Source organism: Triticum aestivum, chromosome 4A, assembly GCF_018294505.1.
Source record: "Triticum aestivum cultivar Chinese Spring chromosome 4A, IWGSC CS RefSeq v2.1, whole genome shotgun sequence".
Taxonomy (NCBI): Eukaryota; Viridiplantae; Streptophyta; class Magnoliopsida; order Poales; family Poaceae; genus Triticum; species Triticum aestivum.
In genome coordinates this window covers 195,327,849-195,336,183 of record NC_057803.1, presented here as the reverse complement: position 1 = coordinate 195,336,183, position 8,335 = coordinate 195,327,849, and positions in this window count along the sequence as shown.

Genomic DNA, 8,335 nt, shown 5'->3' with positions numbered 1-8,335 from the left:
AAGGCTCTTTCTGAACTTTGTACCAAAAAGCGAATTATCCTATCTGGGACTCCGTTCCAGAACAACTTTGAAGAGCTTCGTACCATCATGCACATGTTACTTTCGCCTATTGATGAAGACATGGTTTTGTTGAATCCTTTGACACTAGGCAACCTCCCGACCCCTCGGCGATCCTCTCGAACATGAGAGGAAGAAGAGGGTCGTCTAGGGGTCGAGGGTTCCAGGGTCGTCGAGGGTTCGAGGGGTCGAGGATCGCCAAGGGGTCGAGAGAGGTTTCCTAGTGTCAAAGTATTGAAGAAATCCATGCCTTCATCATTAGCCGGAAGTAACTAGGGCATGTTGGTACGAAGTTCTGCAAAGTTGTTCTGGAATGGAGTCCCGGATAGAATAATCCGCCTTTTGGTACGAATTCAGCAAAGGCCTTCCAAATAGCGATATTCGGAAGGCTCTTGCTGAACTTTGTACCAAAAAGCGAATTATCCTATCTGGGACTCCGTTCCAGAACAACTTTGAAGAGCTTCGTACCATCATGCACATGTTACTTTCGCCTAATGATGAAGACATGGTTTTGTTGAATCCTTTGACACTAGGTAACCTCCCGACCCCTCGGCGATCCTCTCGAACATGAGAGGAAGAAGAGGGTCGTCTAGGGGTCGAGGGTTCGAGGGTTCTTCTCCTCTATTCTTTCTTCTCCTCTTTTTTTCTTCTTCTTCCTCTTTTTTTATTGGGAACGAGGGTCGTCGAGGGACATAGATGTAGTGTCATCGTTGTCGATATATACCCCCTCCCGATAGCTTACTATGATTAGGTAGCTAGTTCTATGTTTGGCACTAATATATCCATCTGTCATGTTTGAATCGTGCCCCCCGCTCAAGGTGCCCAGCCACAACGTCGCTAATGATCCGAGGATGGTGCCCGGTTATAGCAATCTTGCAGATTACCTGCCCGACGAAGTACATTATGAACCCATGGACGTGCAGATACAAAGACACGAGTACAGGAAGCCTCTCATCAAAGATGAAAGATCTCTATCAACGATGATGCGAAGATTGCATGATTGGTACTTGAAAATCTGCAGATACTCTGGGGGGAGGAGTACTTTGTATGTGAAAGTTAAAAAGGAGCATGACCTCGTTGGAATTGATCTGTTGCCTGTTCCATTTGAGGAGTTCTATCAGTTTTTCAATCAATTGGCCCTCGATAAAACAACAGTCGCCTGCTACTGTCTGTAAGTAGTACTACTTCTGTCATTAAGTTTCTCTATATAGCTTAGCTCTTTCATTGCATGTATTTATAATCATCCTCACTATATTATGCAGATTGAAGATCGCCGAATTGAAGAAAAGACAAGTCGGTGATATTGGGTTCATTAACACATATCTCATAGATGCAACTGAGGTTAAACTTCATGCCGCAGCTACCGAGGCCAACTTGCTACGATCGTTCGTAATAAATCAAAACAAAGATATAATACTCTTTCCTTACAACTTCAGGTGAGTGTTACTGTCTTGTGCGTATTCAGTTTCCCTTATATATTAGTCAAGGTTATAGTAATGTAATTGATGAGTTATGCATGTGTGTGCAGTTTCCACTTTATTCTCCTAGTGATTAAGCTTGAACAGGGAGTAGTAACCGTCTTAGACTCTAAACGAAAAGATCCCCAGGACTATGCAGACATGACTCAAATACTCCAGAAGTAAGTTAAATCGATCATTATCCACCATATCAGCAACTTTGTTCATTTCCTGATATCAAGTAATTGTTTTCTTTGTCCGGCAGGGTTTGGAGAAAATTCACCAAAACAGTTCCGGGACTGCCGAAGGAGTTGGAATTTAGACACCCGAAAGTAAGTACTATAGTAGCATGTTCCGCGCATCTCCTAGTGATTCAAGCGCTAGTTTCATCAATACCATTTAGCATTCTTGCTTATCAGTTTGATTGACCTCTATTTCTTGTAAAGTGGTTGTGGCAGGAACAAGGGAATGATTTCTGTGGATACTACATCTGCGAGTCCATCCGCCACACGACCTGTGAGCGGGGCGGGTACTCTAACGAACAATATGAAGTACGTAAATAACAACATTCACAATTTTATTTTATTACCATCATTTGTGTTGAGTTTCATTCATTCATATATATATATGTATTGACCCCCTTCTTCAAATTAGATGTTTCGGAAGCGGGATGAACTCCTAGCACCAACTCGCATGCGAGCAATTCAAGAGGAATTGGCGGCATTCTTTCTTGACCACGTGATCCCTGAAGACGGAGAATTCTATGTGGACCCTGAGTCCGTATGATTATATTTGTAAGAGATAATTATTGTATATATGTAGCCGATAGTGTCAGATAGATATACGAGAACTTGTTGTTCGACCAATCTCTCAGAGAAGGAGAGGTGGTCGATATCACTTCTCTCTGTATTCATATATGTTCATGACGATCTTCTGTTTCCTTCGTTTGCTTACTAGCTAGCCAGCGTGTCTAGTCCTCTCTATACGTATGTATAGTACGTAGCGTCGACCAAGCACGGACATAAGAGAGGACACTTCTCTCTATTAATTATAGCTAGCTAACACAATATATGAAACACCTAAATTAACCCCCCAAAACCCCCAACCCCTCCCTTTAAAAAAAACAAAAACCCCAGCCACAGAAATGCTGACGTGTGGATGCCTATTGGTCCCGGTTGGTGCCACCAACCGGGACCAAAGGGTCTCCTAACTGGGCTCTGCGCACTGCCCACGTGGAGGGCCTTTAGTCCCGGTTCTGGATTGAACCGGGACTAAAGGGGGGAGGTATTAGTACCGACACTTTAGTCCCGGTTCCGGAATCGGGACTAAAGGCCCTTACGAACCGGGACTATAGGCCCTTTTTCTACCAGTGTTGTGTAGTAGACATCATCTGTTACCGATAATTTCAGTGCTTGCAGAGAATTCATTGCTAAAAACCACTTGTCATTTCCTTCTGCTCCTCGTTGGTTTCGACACTCTTACTTATCGAAAGGACTATGATAGATCCCCTATATTTGTGGGTCATCAAGACTCTTTTCTAGCGCCATTGCCGAGGAGTGAAGCGCGTTTGGTGATGGAATTTGGTAAGGAAACATTTATATAGTGTGCTGAAATTTACTGTCACTTATTACTATGGAAAATAATCCTTTGAGGGGCTTGTTCGGGGTATCTTCACCTTGACTGAAACCAAAATTAGTTGCTCCTCAACCTACTGCACCTACTGATAATATTTATTATGAAATTCCTTCGGGTATGATAGAGAAACTTCATAGCTAATCCTTATGCAGGAGATGGAGCATTACATCCCGATATGCACCTAATCTATGTGGATGAAGTTTGTGGATTATTTAAACATGGAGGTGATACGTCCATTTTGCATCATGCTTTTATATTGATATTTACTGCATTATGGGCTGTTATTACACATTATTTCACAATACTTATGGCTTTTCTCTCTTATTTTACAAGGTGTACATGAAGAGGGAGAATGTCGGTAGCTGGAATCCTGGGCTGGAAAAGGAGCAAATATTAGAGACCTATTCTGCACACCTTCAAAAGTCCTGAAACTCCACGAAAGTCAGTTTCGGAATATATTAAAAATATTGGGCGAAGAAAGCACCAGAGGGGGCCACCCACTGTCCACGAGGGTGGAGGGCGCGCCCAACCCCCTGGGCGCGCCCCCTGCCACGTGGGCCACCTGGAAGCCCCCCGATGCCCATCTTTTGGTATAAGGTGTCTTTTGCCCTGGAAAAAAAATCATAAGGAAGCTTTTGGGATGAAGCGCCGCCATCTCAAGGCGGAACCTTGGCAAAACCAATCTAGGGCTCCGGCGGAGCTGTTCTACCGGGGAAACATCCCTCCGGGAGGGGGAAATCGTCACCATTGTCACCACCATCTATCCTCTCATCGGGAGGGGGTCAATCTCCATCAACATCTTCACCAGCACCATCTCCTCTCAAACCCTAGTTCATCTCTTGTATCCGATCTTTGTCTCCAAACCTCAGATTGGTACCTGTGGGTTGCTAGTAGTGTTGATTACTCCTTGTAGTTGATGCTAGTTGGTTTATTCGGTGGGAGATTATATGTTCGGATCCTTGATGCACATTAATACCCCTCTGATTATGAACATGAATATGATTTGTGAGTAGTTAAGTTTGTTCCTGAGGACATGGGAGAAGTCTTGTTATAAGTATTCATGTGAATTTGGTATTCGTTCGATATTTTGATGAGATGTATGTTGTCTTTCCTCTTGTGGTGTTATGTAACATCGACTACATGACACTTCACCATTGTTTGGGCCTAGGGGAAGGCATTGGGAAGTAATAAGTAGATGGTGGGTTGCTAGAGTGACATAAGCTTAAACCGCTTTGTAAGGGGCTGATTTGGATCCATATGTTTCATGTTATGGTTAGGTTTACCTTAATTCTTCTTTCGTAGTTGCGGATGCTTGCAAGAGGGGATAATCATAAGTGGGATGCTTGTCCAAGGAAGGACAGTACCCAAGCACCGGTCCACCCACATATCAAATTATCAAAGTAACGAACGTGAATCATATGAGCATGATGACAACTAGCTTGACAATAATTCCCATGTGTCTTCGAGAGCGCTTTCCTTTATATAAAGGTTTGTCCAGGCTTGTCCTTTGCTACAAAAAGGATTGGGCCACCTTGCTACACCTAGTTTACTTTTGTTACTTGTTACCCGTTGCGAATTACCTTATCACAAAACTATCTATTACCGATAATTTAAGTGCTTGCAAAGAATACCTTACTGAAAACTGCTTGTCATTTCCTTCTGCTCGTCGTTGGGTTCGACACTCTTACTTACTGAAAGGACTATGATAGATCCCCTATACTTGTGGGTCATCAAGACTCTTTTCTGGCGCCATTGCCGGGGAGTGAAGTGCCTTTGATAGGTGGAATCTGGTAAGGAAAAATTTATATAGTGTGCTAAAATTTACTGTCACTTGTTACAATGGAAAATAATCCTTTGATGGGCTTGTTCGGGGTATCTTCACCCCGACCAGTAGAGAAAAGAGTTGCTCCTCAACCTACTGAATCCTATTGAAAATGTTTACTTTGAAATTCCTTCGGGTATGATAGAGAAACTGCTAGCTAATCCTTTTATAGGAGATGGAACATTACATCCCGATATGCACCTAATCTATGTGGATGAAGTTTGTGGATTATTTAAGCTTGCAGGTATGCCCGAGGATGTTATCAAGGAGAAGCTCTTCCCTTTATCTTTGAAGGGAAAGGCATTGACATGGTTTAGGCTATGTGATGATATTGGATCATGGAACTACAACCGATTTTAATTGGAATTTCATCAGAAGTTTTATCCTATGCATCTGGTTCATCATGATCTTAATTTTATATATAATTTTTTGCCTCACGAAGGAGAAAGTATCGTTCAAGATTGGGGGAGGCTTAAGTCAATGTTATCTCATGCCCCAATTAGAGCTCTCAAGGGAAATTATTATACAAAATTTTTATGCTCGCCTTTTTCTCAATAATCCCTCCCTGCTCGATACTTCTTGTACTGTTTGTTTTGTGATGAAGACTATTGAATTCAAATGGGATTTATTGGAAAGAATTAAACGAAACTCTAAACATTGGGAACTCGACGAAGTTAAGTAGTCAGGTATAACACCTAAGTTTGATTGTGTTAAATCTTTTATGGATACCGATGTTTTTCGTGAATTTAGCACTAAATATGGACTTGACTCTGAGATAGTAGCTTCTTTCTATGAATCATTTGCTACTCATGTTGATCTCCCGAAGGAGAAGTGGTTTAAATATCATCCTCCCATTGAAGTAAAAGTAGTTGAATCTATTAAAGTTGAAGAAAATACTATCACTTATAATGTCGATCCTATTGTTCCTACCGCTTATATTGAGAAACCACCTTTCCCTATTAGAATAAAGGATCATGCTAAAGCTTCAACTGTGGTTCGTAAGAGTAATGCTAAAACACCTACACCCTCTGAGAAAATTAAAGTTGAACCTAGTATTGCTACGGTTAAGGATCTCTGGGTCGATAATATTGATGGGCATGTTATTTACTTATATGATGAAGCTGCTAGAATTGCTAGACCCGATACTAAAAATAAACATAGACCTGTAGTTGGCATTCCTGTTGTTTCTGTTAAAATAGGAGATCACTGTTATCATGATTTATATGATATGGGTGCTAGTGTCAGTGCAATACCTTATATTTTATATAAAGAAATTATGCATGATATTGCACCTGCTGAGATAGAAGATATTGATGTTACTATTAAGCTTGCCAATAGAGTTACTATTTCACCAGTCGGTATTGTTAGAGATGTTGAAGTCTTGTGTGGGAAAATTAAATATCCTATTGATTTTCTTGCTCTTTCTTCTCCACAAGATGACTTTTGTCCCATTATATTTGGTAGACTCTTCTTGAATATTGTTAATGCTAAGATAGACTGCGGAAAGGATATTGTTACTGTTGGTTTAGAGGATATGTCTCATGATTTTAATTTTGCTAAATTTCACAGACAACCCCATGATAAAGAATTGCCTAGTAAATATGAACTTATTGGTCTTGCTTCTATTGTCGTGCCTCCTAATGATCCTTTAGAACAATATTTGCTAGACCATGAAAATGATATGTTTATGAATGAAAGAAGGGAAATAGATGAAGTATTCTTTAAATAGGGACCTATTTTGAAACACAACTTGCCTGGTTAAATTCTTGGGGATCCTCCTCTACCCAAGGGTGATCCCGTGTTTGAGCTTAAACCATTACCTGATACTCTTAAATATGCTTATCTTGATGAAAAGAAGATATATCCTGTTATTATTAGTGCCAACCTTTCAGTGCAGGAAGAAGAGAAGTTATTGAATACTCTGAAGAAGCACCATGATGCTATTGGATATACTCTTGATGATCTTAAGGGCATTATTCCCACTCTATGCCAGCACAAAATAAAACTGGAGAAAGACGCTAAACCGGTTGTTGATCACTAACGACGGTTAAATCCGTAGTAAAAAAATGACGGTTAAATCCTACGATGAAAGAAGTGCTAAGAAATGAAATACTAAAGCTTCTGAGGCAGGTATAATTTATCCTGTTGCTGATAGTCAGTGGGTAAGTCCTGGCCATTGTGTCCCCAAGGAGGGAGGTATTACTGTTGTTCCTAATGATAAAGACGAATTGATCCCACACAGAATTGTTACAGGTTATAGAATGGTAATTGATTTCCGCAAATTAAATAAAGCTACTAGAAAGGATCATGACCCTTTACCTTTTACTGATCAAATGCTAGAAAGATTATCCAAACATACACATTTTTGCTTTCTAGACGGTTATTCTGGTTTCTCTCAAATACCTGTGTCGAAAGAGGATCAGGAAAAGACCACTTTTACTTGCCCTTTCGGTACCTTTGCTTATAGACGTATGCCTTTTGGTTTATGTAATGCACCTGCTACCTTTCAAAGATGATTGACTGCTATATTCCCTGACTTTTGTTAAAAGATTGTTGAGGTTTTCATGGATGATTTCTTCGTGTATGGAACTTCTTTTGATGATTGCTTAAGGAACCTTGATTGAGTTTTGTAGAGATGTGAAGAAACTAATCTTGTCTTGAATTGGGAGAAGTGTCGTGTCCTAAGGACATTAAAGGTATAAGAAGTTTCCTTGGTCATGTCGGTTTTTATAGGAGGTTCATTAAAGACTTCTCAAAAATTTCTAGGCCTCTGACTAATCTCTTACAAAAATATGTTCCTTTTGTCCTTGGTGATGATTGTGTAGAAGCATTTGAAATACTTAAGAAACCCTTGATTTCTGCACCTATATATTATTCAGCCACCTGATTGGAATTTGCCCTTTGAAATTATGTGTTATGCTAGTGATTATGCTGTAGGTGTTGTTCTAGGACAAAGAGTTGATAAGAAATTAAATGTTATCCAACATGATAGTAAAACTCTAGACAATGCCCAGAGAAATTATGCTACTACTGAAAAAGATTTTTTAGCAGTTGTATTTGCTTTTGATAAGTTCAGACCTTATATTGTTGATTCTAAAGTAACTTTTCACATTGATCATGCTGCTATTAAATACCTTATGGAAAAGAAAGATGCTAAACCTAGACTAATTAGATGGGTTCTCTTGCTACAAGAATTTCATTTGCATATTATTGATAGGAAGGGAGCTGAGAACCCCGTTGCAGACAACTTGTCTAGGTTAGAAAATGTTCTTGATGACCCACTCCCTATTGATGATAGTTTTCCTGATGAACAATTAGCTGTCATAAATGCTTCTCGTACTGCTCCATGGTATGCTGATTATGC